The sequence below is a fragment of the Lutra lutra genome, chromosome 2 (assembly GCF_902655055.1).
Source record: "Lutra lutra chromosome 2, mLutLut1.2, whole genome shotgun sequence".
Classification (NCBI taxonomy): domain Eukaryota; kingdom Metazoa; phylum Chordata; class Mammalia; order Carnivora; family Mustelidae; genus Lutra; species Lutra lutra.
This window is the reverse complement of record NC_062279.1, coordinates 131,911,411-131,934,454: the sequence shown is the minus strand read 5'-3', so window position 1 is coordinate 131,934,454 and position 23,044 is coordinate 131,911,411.

Genomic DNA, 23,044 nt, shown 5'->3' with positions numbered 1-23,044 from the left:
ATAAGTATTTAATCGATTGAAAAAGCATGATCAAACTCTACATGTCACATAATTACAAATTTGATGAAAGCAACTTGAATATATGAAAATAGACTCACATTTCATATTAAAAACAGCCGGGGTGCCTGGGTGGCTCAGTGGGTTAAGCCTCTACCTTCGGTTCAGGTCATGATCTCAGGGTCTTGGGATGGAGCCCCCTCCTTCTCTGCTTGCTGCTCTGCGTGCTTGTGATCTCTCTCTCTCAGTCAAATAAATAAATAAAATCTCTAAAAAAGACACCCCCAAACAAACAAACAAACAAAAAAACAGTCTTCTAAGGGAATAAGCAAGAAAATTTCTAAAATAGAAGTTAAATGATGAAAGAGGAGGGTGGAACACTAGGAGACTGGATGTAGATATACAAAAATGCAGAAAGAATATAGGACTTTTCTTGGAGAGAGACTTTTTAGGTAAAAGGTGAACACATGTGCACATCATTCCAAGAAATCACTTATAACTTCTGTTTTATTGCTAATCCAACGACTTCAAAAACAATGTGTTTATTTCACCCCACCCCGTGGGTTAGACTGCAACCAAGGCCAATAATTCTATTTTTTGATTTGCACAATGTAGTTAAACTTGCTATTCTCTCTTTATGTGAATGAAACAGTGGTTATTTTTATCACAGCAAAAATCACAAATGCTTTTTTTAGGGTTTCACCAAAAATCTTACTATTGAGTAGGAAAAATACAGTGTGTGTCCAGATTACCCACATTTATGACTGCATTAGATAAATTAATATACAGAAAAAAAATATTTAACAAATGTACCAGAAAAGGTATACACTATTGGACAGAAGAGCTCAGAAATGAAAATTTTATGAAACTTAATTCAATCATATATAGTGTAGAAAACACACGCACACACGGATTTTTTAAAAAGATTTATTTATTTATTTGACAAAGGGAGGAGAGAGGGAGAAGGAGAGGAAGAGAGAGACAAGCAGATTCCCCACTGAGCAGGAAGCCTGATGCGGGACTCCATCTCAGGACCTTGAGCTCATGACCTGAGCTGAAATCAAGAGTTGGACATTCACCTGACTGAGCCACAAATTTAAGCAATATAGAAGATATGAAAAAAAAATAACAAAACAAACTTTCACAAAGAAGTGTGTGAGCATGTGAGATAACAAATATATACAATGAAATGAGGTAAACAGTCTATAAAATCGATGGGAAATATCTAAGTTCTTTAAACCTCAAACTTCCTCACTTTTCAAGTTGCTATAAAATAAATACAAGGGAAAATATGTCTTATCATTCTAAGGAAGTTAAAAAAAAAAAGACAGTATATCACCTGGAGTGACATATTATATGCTGGGGAAAACTGTAAAATGGATGTAAGCACTTTACCTACTTCTGGTTACAGGTCTAACAGCTTGAACAGAATTAACTGAAAGACTTGGGAGGAGAACTGCCAATGTAAACACATGGTTGATACATTCACACCAATTCTGGACCTAGAAACATTCAGAAACCTGGAGAATCCCATCTTTATGGAAAGAACTGGAGTCAGTGTTAACACCTTGGTATTATGGAGCAATGCATTTGGTAAGGAGAAAAGGAAGCTGAGGACAGGATTTTTGTCATCTATTGCTCTCTAATTTCTTACTCATTTCATACAAGAAGAAACCAAACACATTTTATTTCCAGAGGAAACAATTTCTAATTTTTTTAGATCCTATATTATTAAATTATGCTTGTATTAAGTTGCCTGTAAGCTCAGTTATTATTTAGTCAGTGTGTTAAATCCCTGTATCTATTAGTCTATCTTTCCCATAAGGATAAAACCTCATTTCTAGATGATTACCTACTTCCATTTTGTCCACATTCATTTCTGAATCACCAAGGATTACAAAAGATGATCACTCAACAAGGCATCTATAAAGTTATCCTCATTATATTTAACATAGACCATTAAACTGCTGAATAATTCCACAAGATTTCTCTCAATTGGCTTACTCTTTCAGTCTCTGTGCTATTTTAAAGAATTTTCTCTTTCAAATATCTGACCTAACCACTTTATCTTTGTTTTTTTGCAAGTTATTGTGCTTCCTAATTTAGAAAGAAAATAAAAAGTCTCCAATTTAAACTACCTCAATCACCTGCCAAATATATACATACTCAAATTTCCTGCTGTGGTCTCTGAATTGGATATTTAAAAAAAATCAAAATCCATCAAAGAAAGGAATTGATTACGTCTGAGAGTCATTGCCCAGTAAAGACCACTCTTGTACTAGAGATACTTTGTTAAGTTTCACCTTAGAAACTACTTGTTTGCATGCCATTTACCCTTGAACAATGCAAGGGATAGGGGCCATGACAGTAGAAAATTCAGATGTAAATTTTGACTCAAAAGCTTAACTATTAATAGCCTACTATTGACTAGAAGCCTTACTGAAAAACAGTTGATTAACACACATTTTGTATAGGTATTATTTACTGTATTCTTACAATAAAATAAGCTAGGGAAAAGAAAATATTATGTTATGAAAGTAAGGACAATACATTTACTGTACTGTATTGTAAAAATTCTGCATATCAAGTGGATCCATGCAGTTCAAACCCGTGTTTTCATGGGTCAACTGCATATATCCATCCCCGAGTCAGTTGCTGTGTCCAGAGATGACGTCACACAGTACAGTGTCATCTTTCTCTGCAGTTTTATTTTTAAGATTTTTATTTTTTTATTTTTTTTTTTAAGATTTTATTTTTTATTATTTATTTAACAGAGAGAGATCACAAGCAGGCAGAGAGGCAGGCAGAGAGAGAGGAGGAAGCAGGCTCCCTGTTGAGCAGAGAGTCCGATGCGGGGCTTGATCCCAGGACCCTGAGATCATGACCTGAGCGGAAGGCAGTGGCTTAACCCACTGAGCCACCCAGGCACCCAAGATTTTATTTTTAAGTAATCTCTACATTCAACGTGGGGCTTGAATTTACAACCCTGAAATCAAGAGTCACATGCTCTACTGATTGAGCCAGCCAGGTGCCTCTCTACAGTTTTATGGAGAAATTAGGTACATGAATTGTGGGAATGGATAAGAAATGTTCAAATACCACTTTTCACAGTAGCTGAATGATATTGAACAATTGACCTGCTTTTATAAGTTTTAGGTTTTATAAATGAAGAGCATAGCCACTACCTCACAGTTTTGTCATGAAGATATGCTGAATTCACACCAAGTACCTTATAAATGTGTGGCAGAGTTGGTCCTCACTACGTCATAGAAATTATTTCAAATATTGTTATTCATGTGCATATGACTTCCTATAGTTCAGTTCTAGGTAGACTAGTCTCTCTCTGAAAGACAGGGTAGTGTGAAAGTTACAAAGAGAAGTCATAGAAATCTAGTTAGTAGAGTAGTACAAAGACCAAGGTATTTTAATAATAATTGGGATGGGGGAGGGAGGTTGATCAAAGTTGTCAAAACTTCCCAGGACTACTTAGCATAACTTGTCAAAACAATTATTTCTACAGGATCATGAGTGATATTGCATCCTATAAGAAAGGTGAAAGAGATAAGCTTTATCCTTAAAAGAGGTCACACTTAAATAATGTGTATTATTCATCTCAAAGCAACTTTAACCCAATAGGTTAGTTACACCTCTGTTTATCAATTAATAACCACCAAGTGGTTCTCATCTTAATTTTTGCTTTTTCTCTTTAATACAATTTGTGAAGATGCTTAATTACATTTTAGAAATTAATATTTAATAATAAAGTACCCTGAGACTTTTTGTAAACACTGATCTCAAATTTTGTAAGTCCCACTTTGGAATTTGATTGATCTAATTTCTTTTCGACATTCTATTAATCAGGTTGCCCCTATCTTTAATGGGAAACAAGGCCAACTTCTAATTTGGACAAGCAAATACTCATTGGTTTTAGATATTATCCCCCCAAAATTTGTATCACAAATTTGAAATATATATAAAATATCTAAGCATCATAGATGATAAGTTTAGCTTGCTCACTGTTATTTTTTCTAAGTGTGGTTTGTCTTGGAATGAGATAAAACCTGGAAAATTGTTACTTCAAATTAATGAAGGAAAAAAAATTAAGAATAATTTTCAGATATTTCTTTTGATATAGATTTATAACTCCTGATTAGTTTATTCAGTATCCAAAAAAAAAAAAATACAGGTTTGTTTATAAACAGACTGAAATAGAAAGAAATGATTGTCAAATAAACTTTTTTTTTTTTTTTTTCTCAAATACAGGGAGGAGATGAAGGGCAGAAAGAGATAGGGAGAGAGAATCCTAAGTAGGCTCCATGCCCAGCACTCATTCTCACAGCCCTGAGATCATGACCTGAGCTAAAATCAAGAGTTGAATGCCTAACTGACTGAGCCTGCCCAGGGGCCCCTGTCAGAGAAAATTTTATTCCATATCTAAAGGTAAGAACAGGGATATATTTTTAGTAAAAGTAAAATCCATTCTTTTTTTTTTTCCTTCATTTTTCAGGTTATATTATTTGTTTACTGACTAGAATGAGAAGATTTTATACTCATTTTGTATCTGAAACAATATTAAGTTTTAACACAAAGCCTTTGAAAATTAGCACACAATTTCCCTACTAAAAAATGTGTGCAGTATATTTTTACTATGATTCAAACTTTGGCATTTGTTGAGATTCTGCTTTGTGACTTAACATGGGGTCAATATCGACAAATGTTTTATATCATTGTTGACATATATGTTATATCTTTATTTTAATTCTCTTTGTATTATTATTTTTATGAAGTACATATTAATTTAGATTTACCCATGTATCTACTTTTCCCATTACTCCTCAGCATATGGTGTCCTGAGTTGCCCTATCTTGCTCCTTTTATTTTATGTTGACAGCACTGTATTAAGACATAAAAGAGAGAATTAAGAGTTCAAGAGGAGATGAGATTCAAGAGAGCGCTATTAATAATGAACCTTTTCCTTGTCAAGACCTGAAATCTCAATTTTGTCCCCTCAGACTAGCAAGTCTATTAAAAGCTCTTTTTACCTTCTTAGAGTTTCTCACACAGCCTTCGTTTCAACAGATAAACTGTTTTCTAGTTGAAAGTTACCCTAAAAGATAAGCTCACTTCTCTGGGTCTTTCTCCCTTCTTGGACCTCGGTTCACAAGTCCTCATAGCATTGGTTGCTAGCTAACACCTTCAAACCGTCTTCAAGAAGTTACACTAAACATTTTGTTCAGTTTGTCTAGGTGTTAAAAGAGAGAAGACTGGTTTGTACTACCTACTCTATCATTACCAGACATAAAACCTAAAGGTAATTTTTAAATGAACCAATTAACATTGTGTTGGAAATGCATCCCCCCCAGTCCTTTCTATTTATTTATTTTTCTAAATAGGTTACATATCATCTGTGGATATATTTTAATTTTAATAAAGTGATTCAGACTTTACCATTAATATTATTTCTAATTTTTTTAAAGATTTATCTACCTATTTATTTATTTGACAGAGAGAGAGCACAAGTAGGCAGAGCAGCAAGCAGAGGGAGAGGGAGAAGCAGACTCCCCATTGAGCAGGAAGCCCAATGCGGAGCTCAATCCCAGGACCCTGGGATCATGACCTGAGCCGAAGGCAGCTGCTTAACTGACTGAGCTACCCAGGAACCCCTCTAATCCTTTTTTTTTGATGAAAATTTTAAGAACTGTGTTTCATATATTAAATTGGTTAGTAGTAGGCTGATATGTTTCCTTTTTTTTTTTTTTTGCAGTGATGTCATTTTTGTAAGACAGAATTTTATAGTCAATATAAAAGAGTAATATGTCCTAAGAGTAGTTTTCATGATTTACCATCTGTCAACTTAATAAAGTTTAATAGTTTAAATAAGTCAATTTTGTTGAAATTTAAGGGTTAGAACCCTCTTGAATGATAATAACATGTGTTACCCTGCCATTAATTTTCGTAGCAGCATCACCAATGTTTATAATTGTCTCTTTGCTTGGTGTCTTGAAGACTTTTACACGTTAGAGCAATGAACCATGGTAACAAATAGGAATGCATAATGGTTTGCCTTTATTTTATAAAAGGAAATAGCAGGATTGTGGCAGGGCAAATGGGAAAGTACAATTAATATTATAAACTTTCAGCCAGGTCAATTTAGAAAAGAATACATATGAAAACTGAGAATCTGGAACTAAATACTTGAAAAAAGTATTTTTTCAAGTATTGATGGCTGATATTCCACAGAAAATTGTCATGCACTCCCCTGAGTAATGGTTACCTGATTTTGAAGAAAATTGACACTTCTCAGCACTCAGGAATATAAGTAGTGCCAACCCAGATTAGTCATTTTTTGCCTCAAGATATAAAAAGTAGTGTTGGCTAGGCCTAAATGCCTTTGAAACAGGGAGAATTTAGAAGATTTTTCTTTGTCATGCACTTCCTATCTTAAGCCACTCAACTCATGAATATATTCATATGATATATAATTAAGTATAAGCCTACTATTATGACTTTCCTGGCTTATATTTATGGCTTTTATGTTTATTATACTTAACCCCTCATGAACAACTATCATCTATTGAGGGCTGATTTACAATATATTTAACAATTTGTTAAATATTGTTTATTTTCCCCTCATATTCCTCCCTTTCTCCCTCTCTTCTGTTTTTCTCTTTTTCTTTCTTTCCCTCCCTCTTTTCCTCCCTCCCTTCCTTCCTTCCAACCTTCCTTTCTTCCTTCTTTCCTTCCTTCCTCCTTCTCTTCCTTTTATTTATTTTTCTTTTAAAGTGTTTTAATGATTCTGTATTTAAAAATTAATAAAATATGGACACTTTTTGCTTCACTCTTGTTTTGGATCCTGTTAACTCAATCTTGTGTTTTTCTTTCTCTTGGTTCCTCATCATCCCCCTCCTCCCCCCATCCTCAAATCTGTTTTGGTGAGTGAGCAATTTTTATAGGAAACTTCTGAGTAAGGATATATGGAAGATAAACTTTTTAAAACCTCCCATATCTATGTGTGTGCATGTGTGTATCTATTTATCTATATATCTATCATCTATCTATGCACCTTTATATAGATTAAAGATCTGACTTTAAGATCTATCAGATTATAGATCTGTTTCAATATATATATATAGAGAGAGATATATATTTATATATGTATATAGATTATAGATATATATGTGTGTGTGTATATATATATATACATATATATATAAAAGATTGATTCCATTCTTCCTCTTGATTCTTTTTATATGACATTTGTTTTTGTTTTTTCCCTATTTCCTTCCTTTCTTCCTTCCTTCCTTCCTTTCTTCCCTCCTCTCTCTTTCTTCTTTTTATTTTTCTGTTTTGTACACTTTGAGGATCACATCTTTATTCCAGGGTTTTTTATTTCATAATGATGTGTAATGTGCATTTGGAGTGAGCCATTGACATTTGGGGATCTGCTCACTCTATGAGTTCTTTGACATAAAAATGCATCTTAAAGTCCTGGGAAGTTTTCTTGAATTATTTCTTTGATCATTTTCCCCTCCATATTTGTGCTTTGTTTTGTTTTAAACTTCTTAGAAATTGGAACTTTTAAAAACTTATTCTTTTATTTTCTTAGCTTTTCTCCCCTTTTTTCATCTATTTTCCATTTGTTTTATGTCTCTGGTGATTCATGAATTTTCTTTTTTAATTGTTTTAATGAATTTTGTTAAAATTTCCCTATGATATTTTTTTTGTTTCATTTTCAGAACTAGAAAGTTCTGTTTTTTATTTTATGGTATCTTGTTCATATATTATAGATGCAATATAGTCTGTTAGCTCTCTGAAGATGAGATCTCTATATATAAACATCAATGTATATAAACATTCCCTTTTTATGATATTTACATTATAAATGTATATACAATCATAGGTATATACACACATGTATATATATACACACATACATATATATATATATATATTTTCCACATATGGAATTCTACTATGATACATGTGATTGTGTATGTGTGTGCATATATATGTATATGTATATATATATATACTCTATTAGCTATAAAATATAGTTTTTGCTAGCTGACATATTTCTGCTTCTTCTGGTTATTTTTGTTCTTTTTGTTTATTTTTTTCATTCTTGACTTTTATGATTAAAAAAACTTTACTAACTTTCTGGTGAATTTTTCAATATAATTTGGAGCTTTATGTACATGGATAAACTAGATAAAAACAGAGCCTCCTTTTAAGCAATCTCATGGACATATGATCATTTCTGAGGGAGAACATGAAAATTTATCCTAGATTGGACAGTAGTAATTGCCTATTTTGGGAGTGAGTAGAAATTCTAGAATAGTCTATAAAGTCTTTTAACTAACTGTCCTATTTTTACCTCTACCATTTACCCCTGACTCATGAGGTATTGATCACTCTAATAATTGAAACTTTCTGGATTTTCACAATGCAATTCAGTTTGATTCTTTCTGGCATTCCTCTTAACATTCAGGTTTCACTGTTCCCATACTTCTCTATTAGTTACTGGTCTAAACTGCTTTACTCTTCTATAACTAAACTGACCTCTCTCATCTGCTGTCATCCCCTCTCTTGTTCTCTTTGTCTCTTTTGGCTTATGAAATTGTATGCCTTTAGGGCCCATATGCTGGAGTTTCATAAAGGAAAAAAGTAACCATGATTCTCATTTCACTATATTTGCGTAACGGGAGAATTACAGTTGATTTCAAGATCAAGGGAATTTATTTGCTCTTGATGTGAGGAGTAAACATTTCAATTTTCAAAATAAAAAGAAGTAAATTTTGAACAAATTTATCCTGCCTTCACCTTCAGGATGTCATGTTACCAAACCACTTAAATGATGTACCATAATTTAAAGAGAATGAGAAACAGGTTATATACACTTATTTGAAGTAAAAATCCTCATTGATCATAAAGAGTGCCTACCACTTTTTAGTATGTATTTGGAAAACTATGTTTAAAGAAGAATATAAGAATACATTGCATAGATTAAAAAAAATAGCAAATCTCTTTTGTTACTATTTTTCTCAAATTGTTTCACTGCTATCTTCAAAGTAGTGTATTTTGTCTTCTTTTTCCTGCTCTCTTTTTTCCTTAGCAATTTCAGTCATTTCCACAACTGACCAACTACTAATATACAAATAGCATTCAAATGAAAATTTCTGTTCCTATTCCATTCTCTGAGTAGCATAACTACATTCTCCAAATCCTGTTTCTCATTGGATACTTGGATCTTAATATTTTTCATCAACTTATATTAGAAAACACTGTTTTTGTCACAATTTGGATGTGATTATAAATAATGGACACTATTTTTCTGTGTCTCAAAAATTATCTTTGAATTTACTCCCTAAAAGAGAAACTCAGTTTTTCTGCTTCTAGAATTCCAGATGGAATAAACACAATTTTCTTTATTGCTACTAACAAGTATAACCAAAGTGTAACTAAACAAATATAATGTTGATACATAAAGCAATCGTTAGAAATTGAAAGGTGGAGAGAAGACTGTTGGGTTAGAGCCAATGAGATGGAGGAAATGACGTGGTGGTGAATTCCCTAGGTTTTATTTTTGCCTCATATGTCTCAGGCTTGAAGCTGAAGATGCTAGCAAATCCAAAATGCCAGCAGATGCTGACAGAAAGATTAAAGAAAAGCCTCTCTTTAGTCAACAGACCATGAAAGGGGCATCCTAGTGAAACAAAAACTTTTAAATAATTACCCCACTATGCTCAAAAACAAACAAACAAACAAACAAAAACACAAAAAAAACAAACCACCAGAGTAAACCCCTACCCATGCCAGGTAAGACAAAGTGGGAATCATAGATATCCACTGTTATGGTTGAGTAGTGACAAGTAATCCCTAATGACCAATATGGTATCACAAAAGGCCAAGTAGGGTGCCAGGGCTTCTATCCCCAACCAGTAAAGATAAGGCTCTCCTTCCCCTCATCACTGGGATAACAAAAGAAGGCTGAAGGAAGCCTAGTGGATAGACAAGTGTTTCATCACATCTTGATAATAAAGAGGCCATCATTATTACTTCCTCATAGCATCAATGGAAACCATATAGAGAGCAGTAACAAGGCACTTCTCATCAGAGGATTATTAGTGAAGGTTTAATGGAGGAGCCAGAACTTTGCCTCTACCTAGCAGTGACAAGCCCACTACTTAAGGTGTCAAAGATGGCAGATGAGAAAGTGAACTTTTATACCATATGACAGTGAAAAGGTGGACTATTCTCCACCCTACTGGAATAATTCAGCCAGAATATAACATTAAAAAAAAAGCCAGAATATCATAATATAATATATAAACTATGGAGATTTCAGTAGAAAATCACTTATTATACCAAGAACCAGGAAGGTTTAAGACCAAATGAAAAAAGGTAATCAGTAGATGACAAACCAAGATGACAGATATAATAGAATTATCTGATATATATTTTAAACAACCATCATAAAAATACTTCATGAACAATTACAAACACATTTAAAACAAACACAAAAATATAATATCAGTAAAAAATAGAAAGCATCAACAACAAAATAAAAGATATAAAGAAAAACCAAATGGAAATTTTAGAACTAAAACATAAAAATAATTGATATAAGAAATTCAAAAAAATGGGGTCAATAGAATAGAAAGGACAGAAGGATAGATGAAATAATGAGGTATAAGACAAAACAATAGAAATTGCCATATGAATATCAGAGATAAAATATCCTGGAAAAAAAAGAAAAAGAAAGCTCTAGGGACCTCTGTGACTATAAGAGATCTCACATTATTGTCATTATAGTCATGGAGGAAAAGGAGAGAAAAGAAAATACATGAAGAGAATAAAAATTACATGACCAGACTCTCAATGCAGAAAAAAAACATTGATCCCCATTCAATGCCTATTCATAATAAAAAAAAAAAAATCTCAGAAAAATAAGAAAGAAACTCACTCATCTTGATAAAAATCTATCAAGAACTCCTATACCAATCATACATAATGATGAAAGGCTGGATGTCTTTTCTCTAAGATTGAGAAAAAGGCAAGAACATCTGTTCTCACCACCCTTGTTTAACCTAAAAATGAAAGTTTTTGCCTACGCGATAATGCACCAAATAGAAACTAAAAAGCATAAGTATTGGAAAGGTAAAAACAAAACCGTGTCTCATGCAGATGACATGATTGTGCATATAGAAAACACTAAGAAATCTATAAATTAACTCATGGAACTTACAGGCAAGTTCAGCAACTTTGATGGATAAAAGACAAATGTTCAAAAATCAATTATATTTCTATATACTAACAATTAGCATGTGGACTCTAAAATTAAAGATGTAACACAATTGCTCACAAAAGTTGAATATTTGGGCATAACCTTAACAAAACCATATAGGATTTTTATGCTGAAAATTAGACACCACTAAAGAAGAAATTGAAAAAGGTATAAATACATGCAGAGAAACACATGCTCATTCATTACAAGACTCAACAGAGCAAGAATGCCAGCTTTCTTTTTTTTTTTAAAAGATTTTATTTATTTATTTGACAGAGAGAAATCACAAGCAAGCAGAGAGGCAGGCAGAGAGAGAGGAGGAAGCAGGCTCCCTGCTGAGCAGAAAGCCCGATGTGGGGCTCGAACCCAGGACCTGGGATCATGACCTGAGCCGAAGGCAGCGGCTTAACCCACTGAGCCACCCAGGTGCCCCCCTTTTTTTTTTTTTTTTAAGATTTTATTTATTTATTTGACAGACAGAGATCACAAGTAGGCAGAGAGGCAGGCAGAGAGAGAGAGGGAGAAGCAGGCTCCCTGCTGAGCAGAGATTTCCCAATGTGGGGCTGAATCCCAGGACACTGAGATCATGACCTGAGCAAAAGGCAGAGGCTTAACCCACTGAGCCACCCAGGTGCCCTGCCAAGTCTCTCTAATATACAAGTGTGACATAAGAAATGTATATTTCAGCCCTATCTCTATTAGGATTTTGTGTTTAGGCCTCTGTATGGATATAATCATTCTGCTAAAAATGTAAGATTGAGGTAGAAGCATCGGGGCTTGTTTTATAGTTGTATAGACATGTAGTGAATACTGTTACATGTTTTTCACATTGATAGATAACAGGAAGAATAAATACAATAATCTGAACTTCAAATCCCTTGTGCTAGTGATTAACAGTGAGAAATACATGTTAAAATGTCTAGTTTCTACTTTCACTTCAGGTATGTACCAGTCCTTCTTAATAAGTTCTGGGTTATGATATATACACAGATCACAACTGAGAGAATGTTCTTGACCTTAATGCAAGAATAGTGGGGGATAGATGCAATTTAATTACAGTTTGGGACAAATGTTGGGAACTGGATGAAATTTTTGTTGTTGTTTTTTTATTCCCAAGATTTTCCTAAATATTTTATGTGTTGTACTGAATTTTCCAGATAATTACCTCTATTCTCTACAGGATAGTTACCATGGACTTGGCCCTGTATTTGTTGATTTTACCTACCTTGTTTGCATGCCCATAAAGAAGTCATTGTGACCACTGAAGCATTAAGGCCCACAGGTAATGATTCATTTATGTTACCCAGTGAGAAGACACTGGTCTATACCAGTAAACAAGGTGCCCCCCCCCCACTCAGCAGCACTTGGCAACTTGAGTAATCAAAGCAATAGCTAGCAGTTGTGCATATAAAACTAATTAAAAAATGTACCAAGTTCATTTCTTAAAACACAGATTCAAGGCTGATTAAATTGTATGTTGTTGTTTTTTTTTCCTAGGGGTTTTAGGAAACAATTTGTTGGAGTTGAACTAAGTGAGAAACACAACTGCTCCTATTTAGTATGGTCAAGCTCTAATTTGCAACTAGGATTTCAAGGAAACATGACCCTAATTGGTGGGTCCATAATACATGGTAGTTAGCTACTCCAGAGTACAGTTGTAGATGGTTGAAGCAGTATTTTTAAAAAAGAAGATTATTACAGTCATGACTGAAATGAAAATAAAGAATTTAAAACATTTATGTGTATCTGGCGGTTTTTTATGCTAGAACACAAAAAATGAATTATTTATGAGCATAACTTATGGAAGGGAAATATAAAACTAAAAATTATCTATATACGTATTCTTTTCCTTTCTTTATGAATCAAGCACTCTTGCTTCAGGTTTATACAATGCCAGTCTTAACTACCTTCATTTTTGTGATGACTGCATCCTTTTCCATCCAGTTATATTGATAAGGGAAAAAATGTACTCTAAGATGACTGACCAAACCAAGGGAATTCCCGTCCCTGTCTCAAAGTCCTTCTGGGTTCTTCTTTCCTACCCCGTTTCCACACATGCCAAAAGTACTAACTATGTGGAAGTAGAAGGGTATAAATTACCCTCCCTGCTTGTGCTCAGGGCTCAGATCTTTGGAGAATGGTCTCCTCTTAGCCTGCCTGTGTTACTTAAACCTCCGATCCTGTGAAGTCTCTGAGTGCTGCTTGGTTCTTCCGTCAGGATCCAGTCCAAGTTCTGTTAACAATATTAAATTAAACAAACAATATGTTTTGTTTTGTTTTTTTTTTTCCCAAAAATTTAAGAAGGGGAGTTTGAGAGGTGGTATGTGGGCTTTTCCTGTTATGACTCCATTTCCAAAAGGACTGGTGGTCATTTTTTAGTTTATAGTTGGCCTTTTTTCATTTTATGTACCAGGAGAATTTAACTGACCATGAATTTACTGGCATAGCAAACAAACCCTGACATAGATCATGGCCCACATAATGGTCTCCCCTTTTTGATGATGGTCTCATATTTTTACAAAGAAAAATGCAAAAACTAGTCTATTCTTACTTATTAAAATAGTTGATGAAATCAGGTCAATTGAGACTATTGAATTATTTTCTAAATATGAGGGAGAAAATATTAAAAATACGTCTTTGCTACATATACACTTAAACCTTATAAAAATGTGACTGGACTAAAAATAATTAAATGGTTTAATTAAATAATTAAACATGTAAATTTAGAGTATTCTGAGGGCTACTGTAATTATGACTTTTATGTTTTATGTTTTAATATATGGAGCAATGAATAGACTATTTTGAAACTGACCTAGGGAGATGGGATATCCTGGGGGGTCTAAGATCTTTAGGTCCAATGTCTTCACAGGACATTTCCGGACACTTGTGGAAGTCAGTTGGTACCCAAATCTATATTGCCACAGCCAACCAGCTATATATAGTTTGACAAAGGATAGCAATGACCCTGGCTTCTCCTTTTCCTATAATAGACCTTACTTATTATTTATCTAAAATACATAAAATGAAAGGAAAAACTAATTCCATTTAATTTATATCCAATCCTGCAACCCATTTTTATTGGCTCAGGTTATGGACACATATATATCTGAAGACATATATAAATCTTAAGCATTTTCCTAAGTTCATTAAAAGTCAGCAAAATAGTTTACATCAGCTAAGAAAATTAAATTACGACTTCACATTAAAAGGTAATATTTCCTTTGTTCCAGAGAGACTATAAAATTCTATACTACAGTGACAATCAATCTCAACTTCAGACATGGAATTTTGCTGCTTCAGTTCTTTTCAGACCGTGTCATTAGTGAAATAACTCCCCAAGGCTTATTTACGCTTTAAAGATTTTTTTCAATGCTTAAAACGAACATTTTCTAATAAAATTTCTTACTGTGAAAGCTAAAGTAATCAGCATATCTAAATTTGTTTTGACAACATCCATTATTTAAAACACTATTACCCAGAATTCCTGACAGGCAATGGGAATTCTGAGCATTGTGAGCTGACTCTGTCCTGAATTTAAAACCTACTGTGGCATTGCTTACGTTGTGGTTATGGTATCAGCTAGAAGGTTCTGAAAATTCTTAGCAGTATCATTTTGCCAGAGTCTTTTCCTATAATAAGATTAGAACACTAGAAGTCTAAGTTTAAATGGACAAGAGTAGTGTTAAGAGCAAAAAAATTAGAGTTTCAATGATTCTCATTTTATTGACATTTTGATGTAACATGTGTCCTACTTTTGACCTTGTCACTGACTCCAATCCACACATGGAAAAGAGATACCATATCTAGAAAATTGGACATAGCATTTTCAGACTTGGTTTGATAACTTATTGATTCTTCACGTAAAATTCTTTTTTTTTTTACATACTTTATTTTAAATGAGAGTTGGATTTAGCAGAATCATCAGTGTGAGTTTGTCATTCTCATAATTACATTTCATGGTAGTGAATTAGTAATCTTATAAAATGATAGCTTTTGTTACACGTTATCCAGAAAAGCAAAATAGTTTTAAATATGAAATTAAAAAAACTATTTAAAGTATGTTCAAATACAACATCTAGCATTGATCACTTTCCTAGAAACCCTTTGACAAATATGGGCACCTGGAAAAAAAAAAAAAAAACAGTAGAGCTGTTTGTGTTGTCAGGCCACCTCTGTGATTTTTCCACCCACAGCTTATAACTCAATAAAATTCTGATCTTTGAGCTTTTTTATTATACAGTTATAGAAGGTTTTTTGTTTTTGTTTTTCTTTTTTACCTATGTCTGTACATACTCATTGTCTCCCATTCTTTTGTAAATTATGCGGCATTCTTCAATGTTTTATGGCAGGAATTAATTGATGTGGCATGATATTCTTTAATTGTCAGCCATAAGAAACAATATGAAATAATTTCAGATAGAGCCTGTTTTGTGTCAAGATATTCAATATTTAAATTAAGAAATGTCTTTGAGCATTCCTGAGATCTCTTAATTAAATGACCTTCCAACCTGTCCCAGCTTCCTTATTTAAAGATCAAAACCATGATGTTGAAAAAAGGCTCAAAACAAAACGTTATTTAATTTCTTGCCTTTTCTTCATCATCTCTGCTTATTAAATAATTTTAGCACTATACTTCCTCTAGTCTTAGGAGTGCACATCAGTTAATCACAACATATCAAACTCTTTAATTAAATTTATTGATAAGACACATGAACCTGATCCCACTGGTGAATAGAGATCAAAGCTCTGACATCTTACAACTGCACTAATTTTCAGAATACTAGGGTAACTTCTCTGCATTTATGAAGTGAGGTTCATTGTATTTTATAGTTATGTTTAATTGTCACAGGTAGAAAGAATTGAATTAGAATCATTTACCATTCTTAGTTCAGATAGCTGAATATTAGAGAGTACTGGAAATGGAATAACATGTTAATTAAATAATTTGCAAATCAACTTAAACATTATTAAAAAGCAATGTCAAATATGCAAGTGTGAATACACAATCCTGATGTGATAATAGGAGATAAAGTAAGATGTAGTAACAGATAGCATAAGTAGTAAAAATTAACCCTGCCACGTTTTAGCTCCTGGTATAGGTGGACTGTGTTCCCCCTACACCCACAATTCATATGTTGAAACCTAACCCACAATGTGATGATGATATTAGGAGGCAGAAACTTGGGGAAGCAATTAAGTCATGAGGACATGACCATCATGAGTGGGATTAGTACCCTTATAAAGAGACCCCAAAGAGCTCTCCTTGTCCCTTCTGCCTCATGGGGACCCAGTGAGAGGATGGCCATCTATGAATCAGGAAGTTATCTTCCACCACACATCTAATCTGCCTACATGTTGATCTTGGGCTTCCTAGACTCCAGAACTTATTTTTTGAGTCTATGGTATTATTGTTATAATAGACAGAATGAACTAAGACAGTTACTCTGTAGCTATTTTCAACAGGTACATGTTAAATTATCTGTTCTTCTGGAGGCTGGTCTTTAAGTATTAAAATTTTCAAAGTTGTTCATATAATCACTGCTAAAATCCTCATTGTATTAGTATGCTTTGACACAATAAGCAGATAATTCAGCACAGATAATAAAATGGGAGAGATCCAATTATTACACTGGCCTTTAGCCAGAATTTTTGTCCATTGTGTGCTCTATAAGAAAAAAAAAAAGCATTTGTTTTCTTGCTGACATAGTAATATCTGTTTAACTGACCTAGAAAAGAGGAAAGACATCTGTATCTCTGAAACCTGATAATTTTGTCATTCACTAAGTTAGTGTGATCAGTATGATATTTTTGAATAATTTATGGAGTCTCTCATTGTCATTCCTTCAAAATGATAGTTTGTTTCAGTATAGGTGTGATGCTAAGTTACTTGTTTTCATTTGAAAAGGTTAGTCCAACTCTTAAAGCATTAATTAGTATTTTACCAAAATGCATAAGTGGAGAGGTGGGGACCACATATTAGTGGCCATTTATTTTAATTTTTTTGTTGTTGTTGTTTTTTGTTTATTTATTTATTTTATTAATTTTTTTAAATTTTATTTTTTATAAACATATAATATATTTTTATCCCCAGGGGTACAGGTCTGTGAATCGCCAGGTTTACACACTTCACAGCACTCACCATAGCACATACCCTCCCCAATGTCCATAATCCCACCCCCCCTCTCAACTCCCTCCCCCCATCAACCCTCAGTTTGTTCTTTGAGAGTCACTTATGGTTTGTCTCCCTCCCAATTCCATCTTGTTTCATTTACTCTTTTCCTACCCCCTTAACCCCCCATGTTGCATCTCCTCTCCCTCATATCAGGGAAATCATATGATAGTTGTCTTTCTCCGATTGACTTATTTCGCAAAGCATGATACCCTCTAGTTCCATCCACGTCGTCGCAAATGGCAAGATTTCATTTCTTTTGATGGCTGCATAGTATTCCATTGTGTATATATACCACATCTTCTTTATCCATTCGTCTGTGGATGGACATCTAGGTTCTTTCCATAGTTTGGCTACTGTAGACATTGCTGCTATAAACATTCGGGTGCACGTGCCCCTTCGGATCACTACGTTCATTAGGGTAAATACCTAGCAGTGCAATTGCTGGGTCATAGGTAGTTCTATTTTCAACATTTTGAGGAACCTCCATGCTGTTTTCCAGAGTGGTTGCACCAGCTTGCATTCCCACCAACAGTGTAGGAGGGTTCCCCTTTCTCCGCATCCTCGCCAGCATCTGTCATTTCCTGACTTGTTAATTTTAGCCATTCTGACTGGTGTGAGGTGATATCTCATGGTGGTTTTGATTTGTATTTCCCTGATGCCGAGTGATATGGAGCACTTTTTCATGTGTCTGTTGGCCATCTGGATGTCTTCTTTGCAGAAATGTCTGTTCATGTCTCCTGCCCATTCCTTGATTAGATTATTTGTTCTTTGGGTATTGAGTTTGCTAAGTTCTTTATAGATTTTGGACACTAGCCCCTTTATCTGATATGTCATTTGCAAATATCTTCTCCCATTCTGTCAGTTGTCTCTTGGTTTTGTTAACTGTTTCCTTTGCTGTGCAAAAGCTTTTGATCTTGATAAAATCCCAATAGTTCATTTTTGCCTTTGCTTCCCTTGCCTTTGGCAATGTTCCTAGGAAGATATTGTTGCGGCTGAGGTCGAAGAGGTTGCTGCCTGTGTTCTCCTCTAGGATTTTGATGGAATCCTTTCTCACATTAAGGTACTTCATCCATTTTGAGTCTATTTTCATGTGTGGTGTAAGGAAATGATCCAATTTCATTTTTCCGCATGTGGCTGTCCAATTTTCCCAACACCATTTATTGAAGAGGCTGTCTTTTTTCCATTGGACATTCTTTCCTGCTTTGTCGAAGATGAGTTGACCATAGAGTTGAGGGTCTATTTCTGGGCTCTCTATTCTGTTCCAGTGATCTATGTGTCTGTTTTTGTGCCAGTACCATGCTGTCTTGATGATGACAGCTTTGTAATAGAGCTTGAAGTCCGGAATTGTGATGCCACCAACTTTGGCTTTCTTTTTCAATATTCCTTTGACGATTCGAGGTCTTTTCTGGTTCCATATAAATTTTAGGATTATTTGTTCCATTTCTTTGAAAAAAATGGATGGTACTTTGATAGGAATTGCATTAAATGTGTAGATTGCTTTAGGTAGCATAGACATTTTCACAATATTTATTCTTCCAATCCAGGAGCATGGAACATTTTTCCATTTCTTTGTGTCTTCCTCAATTTCTTTCATGAGTACTTTATAGTTTTCTGTGTATAGATACTTAGTCTCTTTGGTTAGGTTTATTCCTAGGTATCTTATAATTTTGGGTGCATTTGTAAATGGGATTGACTCTTTAATTTCTCTTTCTTCTGTCTTGTTGTTGGTGTAGAGAAATGCAACTGATTTCTGTGCATTGATTTTATATCCTGACACTTTACTGAATTCCTATACCAGATCTAGCACTTTTGGGGTGGAGTCTTTTGGGTTTTCCACATATAGTATCATATCATCTGCGAAGAGTGATAGTTTGACTTCTTCTTTGGCGATTTGGATGCCTTTAATTTCCTTTTGTTGTCTGATTGCTGAGGCTAGGATTTCTAGTACTATGTTGAATAGCAGTGGTGATAACGGACCTCCCTGCTGTGTTCCTGACCTTAGCGGAAAAGCTTTCAGTTTTTACCCATTGAGAATGATATTTGTGGTGGTTTTTTCATAGATGGCTTTGATAATATTGAGGTATGTGCCCTCTATCCCTACACTTTGAAGAGTTTTGATCAGGAAGGAATGCTGTACTTTGTCAAATGCTTTTTCAGCATCTATGGAGAGTATCATATGGTTCTTGTTCTTTCTTTTATTAATGTGTTGTATCACATTGATTGATTTACGGATGTTGAATCAGCCTTGCAGCCCTGGAATAAATCCCACTTGGTCGTGGTGAATAATCCTTTTAATGTACTGTTGAATCCTATTGGCTAGTATTTTGGCGAGAATTTTTGCATCTGTGTTCATCAAGGATATTGGTCTGTAGTTCTCTTTTTTGGTGGGATCCTTGTGTGGTTTTGGGATCAAGGTGATGCTGGCTTCATAAAATGAGTTTGGAAGTTTTCCTTCCATTTCTATTTTTTTGGAACAGTTTCAGGAGAATAGGAATTAGTTCTTCTTTAAATGTTTGGTAGAATTCCCCCGGGAAACCGTCTGGCCCTGGGCTTTTGTTTGTTTGGAGATTTTTGATGACTGTTTCAATCTCCTTACTGGTTATGGGTCTGTTCAGGCTTTCTATTTCTTCCTGGTTCAGTTGTGGTAGTTTATATGTCTCTAGGAATGCATCCATTTCTTCCAGATTGTCAAATTTGTTGGCGTAGAGTTGCTCATAGTATGTTCTTATAATTGTCTATATTTCTTTGGTGTTCGTTGTGATCTCTCCTCTTTCATTCATGATTTTATTTATTTGGGTCCTTTCTCTTTTCTTTTTGATAAGTCTGGCCAGGGGTTTATCGATCTTATTAATTCTTTCAAAGAAACAGCTCCTAGTTTCGTTGATTTATTCTATTGCTTTTTGGTTTCTATTTCATTGATTTCTGCTCTGATCTTTATGATTTCTCTTCTCCTGCTGGGTTTAGGGTTTCTTTCTTGTTCTTTCTCCAGCTCCTTTAGGTGTAGGGTTAGGTTGTGTACCTGAGACCTTTCTTGTTTCTTGAGAAAGGCGTGTACCACTATATATTTTCCTCTCAGGACTACCTTTGTTGTGTCCCACAGATTTTGAACTGTTGTGTTTTCATTATCATTTGTTTCCATGAATTTTTTCAATTCTTCTTTAATTTCCTGGTTGACCCATTCATTCTTTAGAAGCATGCTGTTTAATCTCCACGTATTTGGGTTCTTTCCAAATTTCCTCTTGTGATTGAGTTCTAGCTTCAGAGCATTGTGGTCTAAAAATATGCAGGGAATGATTCCAATCTTTTGATAACGGTTGAGACCTGATTTGGGACCCAGGATGTGATCTATTCTGGAGAATGTTCCATGTGCACAAGAGAAGAATGTGTATTCTGTTGCTTTGGGATGAAATGTTCTGAATATATCTGTGATGTCCATCTGTTCCACTGTGTCATTTAAGGCCTTTATTTCCTAGTTGATCTTTTGCTTGGATGATCTGTCCATTTCAGTGAGGGGAGTGTTAAAGTCCCCTACTATTATTGTATTATTGTTGATGTGTTTCTTTGATTTTGTTATTAATTGGTTTATATAGTTGGCTGCTCCCATGTTAGGGGCATAGATATTTAAAATTGTTAGATCTTCTTGTTGGATAGTTCCTTTGAGTATGATATAGTGTCCTTCTTCATCTCTTATTATAGTCTTTGGCTTAAAATCTAATTGATCTGATATAAGGATTGCCACTCCTGCTTTCTTCTGATGTCCATTAGCATGGTAAATTCTTTTCCACCCCCTCACTTTAAATCTGGAGGTGTCTTCAGGTTTAAGGTGAGTTTTTTGTAGGCAACATACAGATGGGTTTTGTTTTTTAATCCATTCTGATACCCTGTGTCTTTTGATTTGGTCATTTAGCCCATTAACATTCAGGGTAAGTATTGAGAGATATGAATTTAGTGCCACTGTATTGCCTGTAAGGTGACTGGTATTGTATATTGTCTCTGTTTTTTTCTGATCTACTACTTTTAGGGTCTCTCTTTGCTTAGAGGACCCCTTTCAACATTTCCTGTAGAGCTGGTTTGGTATTTGCAAATTCTTTCAGTTTTTGTTTGTCCTGGAAGCTTTTAATCTCTCCTTCTATTTTCAATGATAGCCTAGCTGGATATAGTATTCTTGGCTGCATGTTTTTCTCGTTTAGTACTCTGAATATATCATGCCAGGTCTTTCTGGCCTGCCAGATCTCTCTGGATTAGTCTGCTGCCAATAATAATTTTACCATTGTATGTTACAGACTTCTTTTCCCGGGCTGCTTTCAGGATCTTCTCTTTGTCACTAAGACTTGTAAATTTTACTATTAGGTGACGGGGTGTGGACCTATTCTTATTGATTTTGAGGGGGGGGGGTTCTCTGAACCTCCTGGATTTTGATGCTTGTTCCCTTTGCCATATTAGGGAAATTCTCTCCAATAATCCTCTCCAATATACCTTCTGCTCCCCACTCTGTTTCCTCTTCTTCTGGAATCCCAATTATTCTAATGTTGTTTCGTCTTATGGTGTCACTTATCTCTCGAATTCTCCCCTCGTGGTCCAGTAGCTGTTTGTCCCTCTTTTGCTCAGCTTCTTTATTCTCTGTCATTTGGTCTTCTATATCGCTAATTCTTTCTTCTGCCTCATTTATCCTAGCAGTCAGAGCCTCCATTTTTGTTTGCACCTCATTAATAGCTTTTTTGATTTCAACTTGGTTAGATTTTAGTTCTTTTATTTCTCCAGAAAGGGCTTTTATATCTCCCAAGAGGGTTTTCTAATATCTTCCATGCCTTTTTCGAGCCCGGCTAGAACCTTGAGAATCGTCATTCTGAACTCTGGATCTGACATATTACCAATGTCTGTATTGATTAGGTCCCTAGCCTTTGGTACTGCCTCTTGTTCTTTTTTTTTGTGGTGAATTTTTCCGCCTTGTCATTTTGTCCAGATAAGAGTATATGAAGGAGCAAGTAAAATACTAAAAGGGTGGCAACAACCCCAGGAAAATATGCTTTAGCCAAATCAGAAGATATCCCAAATCGTGAAAGGGGAGGAAAGGGATAAAAAGAGGTTCAGAAAAAAAAGAAAACCAATAAAGAAAAAATATAAAAAGGAAAAAAATTATACATATATATATATATATATATTAGATAAACTAGTTAAAAACGTTAAAAAAGAAAAGGGTAAAAGTTAAAAAAATTTAGCAGAAGAAGAAAAAAAATTGAAAAAGAAAAAAAAATTAAATTAACTGCAAGGCTAAAGAATCATGGGGAGAAAGCCATGAGTTCCATGGTTTGCTTTCTCCTCCTCTGGAATTCTGCCGCTCTCCTTGGTATTGAAACTACACTCCTTGGTAGGTGAACTTGGTCCTGGCTGGGTTTCTTGTTGATCTTCTGGGGGAGGGGCCTGTTGTAGTGATTCTCAAGCGTCTTTGCCCCAGGCGGAGTTGCACCGCCCTTACCCGGGGCCGGTCTGAGTAATCCGCTCGGGTTTGCTTTCAGGAGCTTTTGTTCCCTGAGGGCTTTCCGTAGAGTTCCAGAGGGCAGGAATGAAGATGGCGGCCTCCCGGTCTCTGC